Raw genomic sequence first — 14,492 nt, forward strand, 5'->3', positions numbered from 1 at the left:
TATTATATATCCAATTTTTGCAATTAAAATGTTAAGAAGTTTGTCTTATCTGGGATGTAAACCGATCAGGCCAGGTATGAAAGACATGATGAAGATGTAGTCTAAAATTGTAATATCAATCATATATTGGCTGTTGTGTGTTCATTAGCTTGCATTTACACTGCATTCAATAGTTGATAATCAATATATTCATATAATGTTTTTTTCCACCAAAACATATCTTACCAATTCCAAACCACAAATATGCACACAGGAGCATCTAAAAGCAGCCAATTTCAGCAGGTACCTGAAATGAGTTCTTGAGTATGAGTATTGAGTTTTTTTTTAACTGAGGCCCTGGAAGCACCACATGTCAAAAAGGGAGAATGATATGTGATATCACAAATAAAAAAATATGGTTTACAAAGGGCTTCACAATTTTCACAGAAAATATTTGCAAAAGATGTGTCAACAACAGAATTGTAATTGTATAATTACAATATAAGTGTGAAGTTAATGTAGTAGAAAGACAAAGGTATGTTGATAGAGGATGCGTTTCTAGTCAGAGGGACACACAAAATGATTCACTGGAAAGGACATGGCTATACAAGAAAGACTAGTGCAAGTGAGAAACAGTGGGATTAAGTAAGTAGATGAAGTATAAGGGAAAAGATGTGTTGAATGATTTAAAACAAATTACTTGAACATAAACGAAACATGGGATACCTTACCACTGTTGCCCACTTTTTCTATACTGTTATGTTCGCTATGAGTAAGTTAACCACAAAACTAGCCTTTGCAGAAGTAGGACTCTTTGCAGAAGTAGGACTAAATAAAAGAGAGTAATCATTTATAAGAAAATCAGAGATGAAGATTATAAATTTAATGCAATAGCTAAAATTCTATTTACTGTTTTAGAAAATCAAATAAGTACAGTGTTTTTTACATAATAAGTATGCACCTGTGTTGAAATGATTTTATATGCATATTATATTGATACATTGCATAATCCAGTAGTATTAGGAGTTTTAAGTGCAGAAAATTATTTTCCTTTTAATTAGTTATCAATGAATAGACAATTCATTTATACTGATGAGAGAGGCATAACTGGGAGACCAATAGATGTCTGCACTTGACATAAAGGGTCATGAGGATCCTAAATAAAGGGAACTAGGATTTAGTAAAAAGGACATAATGAAGTATTTTCAGCTGGTACCCTTAGGTGAGATTAAGATTTAGAAGTGGAGGACTGTCCTCACTCTTCAGCAAACTGTGGTTTCTGTTTGCCTGTCCGACCTTCTTTGCAAAGAACCAAATCTTTAAGGATCTTAAATCTATAATATCTTAAATATGCATATGTGACTACCACTGTCACAGGTGCTCAGTTTTGCTATAATAATACCTTCACAAAACATGGTGGTAGTCAGTCATCCATACAAAAGCAAAGAGGTCAGTGTGGTGTACTGTAGGTGTCCAGGTGTACTTTTCGTATCCAGGCCAACATCTGATTGTAACGCTAAGCCAGCAGAGGGAGCCATCGCCAAGTACTAGCTGTGCTAACTCCCTCTGCTTCCTCTATGACCATTTCCTGTTTGAGGGTTTATAACCAGAGGCACTCCATGTGCTCAATGCAAAGTCAATTGTCAGTTCTACTGCTTTATCAAGTGTTCTATCTCATTGGTCTGATTACCTGCCACATGTATGATCTCTGCCTGTTTACCCGATTACCAATTCAAGGACCTGCTCTTCTGTTCTGTTTTCCTCACGACCTGGTATAGACCCATTTGCCTGTTGCATGACCACTGCCTTTTGGATTTCCCTTGAACTTATCGATATCGCTGACTGCCTTTATGTAACCGACTCTCTACCTGCATTAACGTTTGCGTTTGTTGCCCTTGTGTTTAATAAACAACCGCACATGGATTCTACTCTGGCCTCTGCTTTTTTTATTACACTGATGTGCTGATGTCTTCAGCAGGGATCCCAGAAAACCTACAATAAAAACAATATAGTTCAAAATCCACAAAACCAATCAATCCTGTTGCTGGAGATTCATCTACCTGCAGCAGTATGTAATTCAGCTGCTCCTGAGGAGCTGAACATTGCAAGAAGGTGGATCTCCAGGAACTGGACTGGGCACCCCTGCGTTAAAAGAATATCACATATGGTATTTCAAAGTACCAATTCAATTTTAATTTAAGTTTACCTAAATAGATAACATTTTCACCATAATACTACCATTTTGTGAGAAGTCCAGTGACTTGGTTTCCTTTTTCATGTAATTTTTATGAGAGGTTATAATAAGCAATATTTATCGACTCCCGTTAATATTTCTCATCTGGCTTCTGAATTATTGCTTCATCCTGATCCTAACTTTTCTAATTATCAAGAGATCAGGTTTATCGTATGGTTTCCATCCCGAAGTCAGCAGCTTCCCCTCCCAAAACCTCTGCCCTAACCTCCAGTCCACGCTGACCTTACCAGAAAAGGTAGACCTCTTAATAAAGACAGAAACTGATGTAGGTTTCATGTTCTGTCCTTTTTCCGTCCCTCCTTTAAAACCTAGAAAAGATTGACATTAACATTCTAGTAGCTTCAAACTTCCTAGTTATCCCCCAGTGTTCCAAGCAGAAATTACTATCCGTACTTGGACACTTAAACTTTGCAATACGCAAAGCTGCTCTTTTAACTCCCACCTCCTCATCTAGGCTTCATCAGTCCACAACCTCGAAGACCAACTGTCCTAACTGATCCCTGCCTCCAAGATCTCCATCTATAGATCTCGTTCCTTAAGCAGTAGAATGGTCAGCCTTTTTTTTTTTTTACAGTGACCTAATCGGCTCCCCTATCGATATCCAATTATTCACAGATGCCAGCTAGGCTTCGGGGGGGTTCTACCGCAACCACTGGTATGCCTCAACTTGGCCCAATGAACTGTTAAACCTTCCCAAACCACTTGAATCTTCAGCACTATTTGAGCTCTACCCCATACCAGTGGCCACCTTCCTATGGCAAAAGGAATTGTCAGCCTCTAGCATCGCAAATCACTGCAATAAACAAGCCAGAGTTCACTGCATCAACAAACAGAGTTCCCATTCACCTGGCCTTATGCCCTTGCTAAGACATCTCATTTGGATCTCGGCTCACAACTAGTTCATTATAATCGCCAAACATATTCCTGGAAAGGAAAATCAGATAGATGATTCTCTCTCTCATTTCTCCATTCAGAAATTCAGGACGCTGGTTCCAGAAGCTGGTTCATCTAACCTCGGTTCCTCCCTATTCACAACTAATATTCCAGTGAACTGTCCTTTAAGGTCCCTCCTCGAAGCCTCCCTCAACTCAATCCTACAAGCAGTTTCTCACAGAACCCTGCAATCAATCTGACTGCTCCAAAATGCTTTAAATCTTTCCAGGCAAGGTATAACCTCCAATTCCCAGATCACTTCTTTCATAACACCTCTAAAACATACAAGTCAGTTCCATTAAGGGCTATTTAAGTAGTATTAAATTTTTCCATAAACTCATTTATGGCATCGCCTCACCCCAAACAACCACTGCTCAGACTTCGCTTTTAATCAAGGCCATCCAAAGAATGTACCCTTTCTGATCTGACACAAGGATGCCCATCACCCTAGAAATTCTTACAAAATGCATATCCACCCTCCGCAGAGGCTACTCTTCTATCCATACTGCCCACACTCTTGATGCAGTGTTCATTCTGGCTTTTTTTCGGTTTACTCAGATGTTAAGAATTTACAGTCAACTCCAGATTCAACCCAAATATTCACCCCACCATTTCTGATCTATCAATCCTAGACAACAAAACCCTATCCTTTTGTAATTAAAGAAAGTAAAACTGACCAGTCCAAAAAAGGGCAATTTATATACATTTTTGGCCACCAAACACCTACCTTTCCCTTTCAAATGCTTCTGGTTTTTCTCCAATACAGTAAATACCAATCAAAAACTCTACTCGTTGCTCTATTCACAGACGATTTCAACCGCTCTTGTTAGATTAAATATAATTTTCTATGATTTAATGTTGACATTAAGTGACTGCATGATGGAAATTTCCAGACCAGATGTGTGTGCATGTCTTCAAGGATTGCTTTTTCTCTCATATCTTGGACACTTTTCCTGCTTATCGTGTACCAAGGCCGCTTTCTCACAAGGTTTGGGAAAACAGTCTTAAACTCAGAACTCAACCTTGGACAAGTCACGCTTGATAAGACGTTCCACTTTGTGACATGGTGTGTTTTCTTATCTTTTCACAATAAAAAGGAGGTTTCCTGGTGGGGATTTCAGATGCAAACCAAGGCAGACATTGAAGACATTGCTTTCGAGCTCCTTGAAAATTAGAAACAAATTGTTGTGTCTTTATTTTAACTAGAGTGACTTCAGCGGGAAAGAACCTTAAAGGGGCATCCAGACCCAACAGCCCTGTTTTACAATTCTGGTTCCAAAAGCACCTCAAATCAGTCCTACTCTACTCTGTAATCTCCATAAACATTTCTTTACACATTCTTTCAGAATAGGTGTAGTTTCCACTGCAGCAGAGGAAGGGGTCTCCCAACAGTAAATTCAAACTCTCGGCCGCTGGTCTTCCAACGCATGCAAAAACTATTTGTTCAGACCAACCCCTCATAAAAAAGACCTCCAGAATCTTATCAGTCCCAGGAGATCTCCAAACCTACTACCCCCACAGGGGATCACCCAAGGAAGGGGCCATTCCTCTACAGTGGTCAGCCCTCGCCATAAATTACCATATACAAAATCTGCCACTACAGTGGGGAGAAAAGTGTCACATATAATATTTTCCACACTTCCACAATTATTCCTCAAAGACTTCAAGTGAATACAACTTCTATCAAGAGTCCAATTGAAAAGCAGTCTGTCAATATTCCCGAGTTTTATCTCCCCTTTAAGGATGTTCTTTGCCCCAAGAGAGCGACACAACTACCACCACGTCAGCCATGGGAATGTGCTATTGATCTCATTCCAGGTGAACCAGTGCCCCGTGGGAGAATTTATCCTCTGTTACTCCCTGAACGAACGGCTATGGAGGAAAATGTCACAGAAGCCTTAGAACAGGGTTACATCCACCCTTCAACTTCCCCTGCTGCTTCAAAATTCTTTTTTGTCACCCATAAGGATGGAGCATTGCGACCCTGTATCGACTACCGTGCGTTGAATAAGATCACAGTTAAGTTCAGGTACCCTTTGCCTCTAGTCCCTGGAACATCTAAAGGGTGCCACCATCTTCACAAAACTAGATCTGCGCAGTGCATATAACTTAATAAGGATCCAAGAAGGAGATGAGTGGAAGACAGCATTTGTGACCCCTATTGGCCACTTAAGTATTCCGTTATGCTGTATGGCCTTGTCAAATCACCTTGTGTTTTCCAAGATTTCATGCATGAGGTAATCTGAGACTTCCTATACAAGTTTGACTTAGTCTACATTGATGATTGTAACGAATGAGGGGAGCCTGACAGAGCCGGAAGGATGGAGGGACGAGGCAAAGCTGGAGGAGAGGAATCCTGAGGCGACGGATGGTCGACGACCGACCAAGGCAGAGCCGGGGGGACGATGGAGCCTTGTGGAGCTGGTGGCCTGATGGACCACGGTGGAGAGGAGGGAGCTAGGAGCCTAGGGGGAGCCGACGGGTCTACGAGCCGAGGTCCGGGACTCGGAGGCGAGACGGTGAGGCGAGGGATCCTCTACCCTCAGACCCATGGCGAACACCCGATGGTGAGTTGAGGATGAGCGCAGGGGCTGCTGGGATCTATTGACGCCGTGTGGCAAGGATGGGAGGGTGGGTTAACTTGAGGTGGTGCACGTAGCAAGTGCACTGGACAGAGCGCACGTGGCGCGGGCACCGGACGGAGCGCACGTGGCACTCTGGGAAGGCGGCCATCTTGGTAAGCGGCTAAGGGAAGGCGGCCATCTTGGGCAGTGGCCTTGGAAAGGCTGCCATCTTGGGCAGTGGCCTTGGAAAGGCTGCCATCTTGGGCAGTGGCCTTGGACAGGCCACAGGAGTCGATGCGGTGTCCTCTTTCTCCGCTATACCCAGCATGAATGCTGACCCCACAGTCACTAAAGCAAACTCAACAAACTGTGCAAGTGACCCACGTGGACCCTCCCAAACAAGTTGTGTTTTGAGTGGCTGATTTATTCCCTCACAAAAGAACTCAACAACCAGTTCGGTAAGTCTGAGAGGTAAGCCAGGTCCAGATATTCTTGGGTATAGTCCTCAAGTGATCGGGTGCCCTGCTTGAGGGTTAGTAAAGATATTGCGAGGCGCCTACCTGGCCATGGATCGGGTGAAAAGCCGCTGGATCCTGGTTTGAAGTTGCATTCTGTAACGAATGAGGGGTCTGAGGCATGCGGATCCATTTGCAGGCTTTTATTGGCTGAAGGCATGGTCAAAGTAGGCAGACATCAAGACACAGCAAACAGGAGTATAAGAGGCAAGGCAACAACAGAATCCAAAAAACAGGTTGGGTCAGGTAGCAAACAATCAAAGAATCAAAAGACAGGCAGGGTCAAAACCAAAGAATCTAAGACAAGGGAGACACAGGGCTAGGTTAACTAGAAACACACAACAATCAAACAAACAATCAATGCAACCTGCAGGTGAGGGGCCTGCTTCAGTATTATAGTCTTACAAACAGGAAGTAGCAGCAGAGGGAGTGATCACAGATCATCCAGAGGTAAGGGCTCCCTCTGCTGGCTTGGTGACAATGATATTATGATTTATTCCAGAGATCTCACTGAGCACCAAGAACATTTCATGGTTGCGCTCTCTGCTTCTTCTTCACAGATGTGCACAAGTAGAGTGAACACTCAGAACCTAATATTGAAATTCAAAAAATAATAAAAATATTCTGATTTCTTTTTACGTGGCTGTTATTATATAATTGAGAGAGAGCAGACGTTGTATTAATAGGGTTCTAAATTGAACATTTCATCACAATGAGATTCAATGTCGATTTTCTCCACCAGCAATATGATATTTGCAGATACCTAACAATGTCTGTGGTAAGACTAGTATTTGATTAATTCAGCAATATTTTGATGTTACATGCCTAGTTTACACAAGCAGTTACATTTTTAATAACTCACAAATGCAACCAAAATATATAATGGTCTTAACAACTTCAGTTGAAAGTCCGGAAGCTATGTGTTGTGTCCGCTCAGGGGCTACACCTACAGCTTCCACAGCTCCGGGCGATGGTGCATTATGGTGCCCCCTGCCTGTGAAAGGAGGTCCCTCCTGACTGGAATCTCCCACAGAGAGTCGTCGGCCCGGCCAGAATGGCACTACAAGTAGAAGGCTGACCACATCCCAGCACATTCTCTCCAGAACTCCAGGAAGCAGAGCGATCGGGGGAAAGGCATACAAATGGAGCCTTGGCCAAGTCTGTACCATGGCATCCATCGCCAGTGGAGCTGGATGAACTAGAGAGAACCAGAGGGGACATTGTGCATTCAACAAGGATCTCCCAGCACTAGGCCCTGATCACTTTCCCCCACATGTCTAAGGCATGTACAGCGCAGCGCAGGCGAAGATGTATAACGTTGGATGCAGCTTCCACAAGGCCTCTGAAACTGCTTGACAGGGAGTGACCGGCCTTCTTTTACTCTCACGACTGCAGTGAGGATTGACTCGATCCAAGCAGGGGTCATATGAGCCTGCATTGTGGTTTAATCCCCCACCACACCAAGATAAGTGGTTGTCTGAGCTGGAGAAAGCACACTTTTCTTGTCATTCAGTCTCAACCCCAGACGTTTCATGTAAGCGAGGACAACATCTCGATGTCTGATCATCTTGCTCCTCGACTGCACCAGAATCAGCCAGTCATCAATGTTATTGAGTATGCGCATACCCTGTAGTCGCAAACGAGCCAGAGCAGTATCCAGACACTTTGTAAATGTGCAAAGCATGTGGATGCAGACTCTGTCTCTTTCTTTTACATTAGACAGAGTCAGCCAAAGATGCCTCTCCGCAGCCACTAAAGCTGCCATAGACTACCCAATAGCTCGAATGGTCTCTTTGGTGGCACATAACGAGAGGTCAGCGGTTATCTGAGCTCCTCGATGTCATCGGAGCTCACCTGTTCGCCTTCATCCAGCTCTTTCAACAGGTCGGCTTGTTGGGTTGGGTCGAGTTGTAAAAGCTGATTAGGATAAATGTAAAGATTTGCCTCAAACATGAGACAACTACATGTGCTTAGCCCACCATCTTGTTGCTGGCCCACTCACGATTCTTCCTTTGAAGGCCATATATAAAGGCAGGGTGTCAACGCAGTTCATGGTTCTGTGGCAGCCTACAAATACACTTATGTAAGTATTGTGTTGTTCAATCAATCAATCAATCATTTTTATTTATATAGTGCTTTTAACAACAGTGGTTGTATCAAAGCACTGAACAGTATAAAGTAGAAGAATACAATAATAGGGATGTATAATGACAAATTAAACAATTTGTTATTAAATGGAGAGACGGTCTCTGTAATCAATTCGACGATAATCGCTAGAAGATAAGTGTCCCCAACAAATCAAGCCAGAGGCGACAGCAGCAAGGAACCAAAATCCCATTCATACAAAATGGAGAAGAAAAAAAAAACAGACTCAGTTGGGGGCAGTTCTCCTCTGGCCGGACACCCAGCAATTAACCTCCAGTTCAATTTTAAACAAAGCTGTCTCAGATGATGTAAATGACTTATTTTGTGTGTGTGTGCATCAGGTTCTGGTGATCTGTCCACGGTGTCAGGATCTGTTATCTGCCATGCCTTATTCTCGCCACTTGATGGCGCCAATTTTCCTGTTTTTCTTTCTCTTAGATAATTAGGTTTATTAGTCCCAGCCCTGTCTAGTTAACTTCCTATTTCAGGGGCTCTTTTTTGTCATTTGTGCTTGGTTATTTTTGCTTGTTTTGCTTTTGGTTTATGTGTAAGTTTTCTTGAAACAAATTTTTGTTCCAGGACTTCTGATATTTTTGCCTACTCTTGAGAGAATTTATTTTGCCTTTTGGAGTACTTTTCTGTTTGGACTGTTATTTTTGCCCTAATAATAAAAGATGGAGGAGCATTTGACTACGGCATTAGAGACCCATGTTCAAGTCCCAGTTCTGACACACGGTGCGCATCGAGGTGTTCTGGTCTCTGATAAACATAATCTCTGGGTGCTGATCCACCATCTAGTCTAGATACAAACTGAGAAACAAATACAAGACTAATAATAGATGCCATTCTTTTTATGATGTCATAAGTACATTGTGTTTTATGAGGAATTCTGATCAGGAGGGCTCTTCTGTCTTTAGCACAGGGGACAATATTTAACTCTCTTACTTATCCAGCTGCCCTGGGTCTGTATGCTGTGGCCCAGATTGTGCCTTTACACATTTCCACTCATAGCTCTGCTCCCAGGAGTCCTGGCAAAGGTTTGTCAAAAGGGATTGCACATCTTACTGATAGCACCGGGTTGGCTAACCAGAGTGTGGTTCTCAGATCTAATAGCCCTCATCAATGGCTTGCTGTGATCGATTCTGATCAGGAGGGATCTTCTGTCTCAAGCACAATATTTAAATCCCGGCTGCTGAGGAGGACAAACTAAGAGATGCTGGCCTCCCAGCCAATGTAATAGAGACTATTCTAAGTGTTATGGCTCCCTCCACTAGAAGAACGTATGCCTTCAGATGGCATGTTTTCGAAAGCTGGTGCATGACACATCATGCAGACCCAGTTTACTGCCAGATTGTATCAGTGCTGGAGTTTCTGCAAGAGAAATTCTCCTCAGTCACATGTCCTAGAACTTATGTGGCCGCCATTTCGGCTTGCTGTTTTCTGATTGACCGGGTTTCTGTGTTGCCCACTTCATTCGTGGAGCTAAGTGGTTGAGGTCGTGCACCAGAGCAAGGGTCCCTTCATGGAATTAAGCTGTAGCACTCGAGGGGTTGGCTGGCATCCCTTTTGAACCATTAGATTCAGCACCGGTCAGGCTTCTGACTCTAAAGAAATTTTTTTTCTAATGGCTGTTACTTCTCTAATGAGAATTGGGGATTTGCAGGCTTTGTCAGTTTCGCCATCCTGTCAAAATTTTGCCCCAAGCTATTTTCATCTTCACCCTAATTATCTTCTGAAAATGCCATTCTTGACCATAAATTCAGTCATTTTTGAGGCCTTCTGTCCTCCGCCTTTATAACCTCCAGGTAATGAAGTAACGTCTCCTAACCGAGGTTATATAAGTCAAACTTTGGCATGTTTGACACACATACTTCAACAACTGGTCGAACAAAGAATGTTCTCATTAGCTATTTTTCAGGAAACAGGGTTACAGTAAAGTAACTCGGGACAATTCTGTTATACACCAGTTACACACTGTTGTGGGGCCTTGATGAACAGACACGAACCATAAAAGGGGGAATCGCTCTAGAACCAGGTCGTAAAATCGCGCATCCTCCGCACCCCGGACCATAAAGGCAATCAAGATGGTCCGCAGAGCGATGCAGAGCTCCGAGAGTACCCACGTCAAGACTGGGATGATTGAAACTGCAACATCTGGTCGACAGCCCGATAACCCGTTCGGTGCACTGACCTGGGACCAGTTCTACCAAGCCACCAAGTCAAAAGGTGATAAGACTCCCGCGGTGAATCAACGTGGTCAGGACAGCCTCACACTTTCAACCCCCCCAAGGAGGTTTGCTCTGTCCCAACATACATTCCTTAAAAGCGCGCCTTTTTCCTTTTCGCTACAATAAAGGAACTGCCAGGACACACATAAAACTACTAAACGAACAATCTAAATGCTTTCCTTTCAAACGAATAAAGGTTCATCTGTAAATAACTGCTTAATAAATGTTTTGGGATGTATGTAGGAACCGCTATATACTCTTTAAATAATCCTCTAACAGAGAGCGTTCCATAACCGCTAGATAATGCATGTTTGATATCAAATTGAAGCTTAAGATGTTTCCAATATCGTGATGAATGAATATATGTGTTTGTGCAAGGCACAACAGTGTATTCCACTTATAAGCTTTTGATAGGGAACAGAAGTGCAGAATGTCAATTCTATCTGGGATAAAGTATGCACGAAACCGGAGTTGAAAGCAGGCGTGGACACGCCCCTTCGACCTCGGGATTGGACAACTGCCCAGGGCACGGCCCAAAACTTGCACCTCAAAACGCAGGAACAGAGCTCCCTCGTTGAGTTGAGCCGAGACGAGTCGGAGTCGGAGTCGAGTCGAGAAGAACTTCTTCGGAACCACCAGGAGTCGCAGGGGAATTCGGGTCGCTGCAGGAATTGCCACGGGAACGGAGAAACTTCGGAACTTGGAGAAGTCAGAAGACTCCGAACTAGAACGACCCGATACCCTCGACTCCGGTCCGCTCCGTCACATCACTCCACGGACACTCACTGCCCTTTCCATAACCAACCCGGTTCATCCAAAGCGAACCACCAAGCTAGAGAGACTTCATTCAAACGGCCCGGGAAACCCGACCGCGTCATCCCACGGACGAGCCTGACCAATCAGCAAGCCGGGATTTCCCCAGACAAGCCGAGTGGTAAAACTACCTTTTCATCTCTACTGAATTGGCGCAGACACATATAAGCAAAGCTAAACCCTAACTTTGCTTTGTCGGTGCTCTTAGTGCGATCTCAGAACTAGCTAACAGACTTTGGACAGACAATTATCCATTTCCCTTCCAACCCGTGAATGTGTGTATGAAGGCATGTGTGTGTGTGTGTGTTTATGTTTAGTCTTCTCAGTGTAGTCTTGTCAATTAGTAGGTACTGTTTAATAAATTGTGTTTCATTATTACGAATTCTTGTTTGTGTGTTATGTAACTGGAAAGTCAAACTCATGCCCAGATCCGTTGTTACCTGCTCGAGGTAAAGCGAAGATCAGATAAACGAGTAAAGTCCAATTGATTTATTTTGCTGATCACAGAGTAAATTCATATTGGTAACATACATTTAAATTGCCCTAAAACGCTGGACGTATTAGGTGATTTAAAGGTATACTTGAATTGCGTACCAACGTGAATCTTTTCAGATTCAATTCCCCAAACTTGAATTGAGAGCTGATTCAAATGACAATTCATAATTATCATAAGTAATCAATTAAAAGATTATAAAATCTTACACTGTTGTGATTAACCTTTTTATTTGTTTACACAATAAAATTAAAAATAACACATAATTACTGAAACCTCATACCCAAGGAGCAAAAAACATCAGACCAAATCTACACAACTATAAGCATTCCCTTTTTTGATGTAGTGTCTAAGGAATTATCTGGTAATGTGTGTAGAAATAGAAAGCCCCTGTTAGAAATCATGTAGCAAGGACACATAGACCATGGCAAACCGTTCTCCTGCATATGGCACTGTCGAGAAATGTGTTTTAGCAATTCAGAAAAATTGTAAAGTGAGCATAAATGAGTGTGTATTTTCCTTATATATGTGTATTCTTGGCCTTATTGCAAACAATGCATTAGTGCATGTTATTCCGAAACAAAAACAAACAAAACTATACCTTCACAATAAAGGTTTTAAAACTACTTAAAGCTGTTATTGAAACTATATTGAATCTTAAGACAAAGGCAGGCAAAACTGCCAATTCATTATCTGTAATATACTCACGTCATGCATTGACTGATTTCCTACACTCAATGATCATGTATGACAAGATTTATACATAATCTGTTCACTTTGAAATTTGAGGAAGACATTTGTTTTCTTATTCAGTATATAATAAACAAGAGTTGATTAAGAGTTAATATGCAAAAAAACATAATTTGTAATAGGGGCTAAAACTATTTTAAAAGAAGTGTTTGCTTTTGCAAGAGATGAGTAATGTGTTCAATAAAAAATATAATTATTATTATTATTATTTGGGATGTTTCTACAGCCCTTTGTTTGTTTTAATGACCCTTTACTGTAGCTTACAGAGTAAGCAGTAAACAAAGCAGCTTTTAGTGATTCCAAAGCATTGTAGTTTTTGATGATTGTCATGATGTGTGTGGGTATGGTCTTTAAAATTATTTGTAAACTGGCCACATAGAGAAACTGATGCTTGACCTCTTGATACCCACATCATGTCTGTGTATATATCAGTGAAGAAATCCACAATGCCTCACCACAGGTCGGGAAGCCAATCCACTCATCACTGATGGCGTTGAGAGCTATGTCTGTTATAGACTGCCTGCATGTTGTGGTGTGTCTTATCCCACAACCTTATGAAGTGTGGCCTATATTGTTTCCACTGTTAAAGTAATGACCCATGTAGTACGTCAGTGATATTTGCAAAAACACTATCAAAAGTTCCTAGTGTCTTATGTGGGACAAAGTTTATCACATAAAACAATGTCTGTCAAAAGATTAAACCCAATGATAACTGTTTTTTTTTCTAATCCTGTTCTCAAAACAAAAATATTTAAAATATTTGGATACTAAAATAAAACAGAAAATATTTTGCAGATATTAAAATATTAAGCAAAATACTTCATATCTAAAAAGACTGACACATATTTTCTCACACATACCTAATCTGGATAAAATTCAGTGAGATGGAACAGTAAACTAGAAAGGGTTTACTGTTTATATTTCATTAAAGCCATTATGGGTGTGCTATCTTTGGGAAAAATCTCCCAGTTTGTACTGATTGCATGACCATACAAAATTGCAAACATACTTTGTGGCTATGTTGTAAATTCAGGACAGTTGAAGTACTTTACATGCAGCTGGTGTCCCTGGTGTCCCCTGTGACCCGGACCATATCACTTGGCAGGAATCTTTAATCTCTAAACTATTGAGTGTGCAGTTTCGCTGTTCTTATCCAAAGACTACAGTGAAAGACAATCTTGGTAATAGTACTCTTAAAATAATATGAAGGCCGTATAATTGAGTGGTGCTTGTCAAAGTAAATTTACAAGTTTACTGTTAAGGACATGATTTAAAAGATTTTACAGATTTCAAGGAACTTTAAGAGGTATTTATAAACAATGTGTTTAACAGGCGAACTGATGATGATACAATTTGAACACAATCACCAAAATTTGACTTTTAAATTTGTACTTTTAAAACTTATTTAAGTTACCTTTTACTTTGAGATTGATCTGAGATTAAATGCATAAATAGTTTACTGGTACTGTTTTTAAAACCACAACCATAACCACAGGAAACATCAAATCATTAAAAATGTAAAATTCATAAAAAATTCATAAAAAAATATTTAAAATAAATAAAAGCATATACATCAACCCATTTATGGTTATTTAATAATCATATGTTATATGCTTTGTACTAAACTCTTTGAATTTATTCATCCAAAAAATGACATATTCTGTGACATTCTGCATTGTAGTTCTAATAACTGGATCACAGAAATAGGGTATGCATCATATTTTACAAAAGGCTAGTCTGTGCATTTTGGGAAATAAATAATTAATGTGTGTAAATGTTCAAATGTAATACCATTTGTAATTATCATTTTCATAAGTG

The sequence above is a fragment of the Puntigrus tetrazona genome, chromosome 16 (genome assembly GCF_018831695.1).
Source record: "Puntigrus tetrazona isolate hp1 chromosome 16, ASM1883169v1, whole genome shotgun sequence".
NCBI lineage: Eukaryota > Metazoa > Chordata > Actinopteri > Cypriniformes > Cyprinidae > Puntigrus > Puntigrus tetrazona.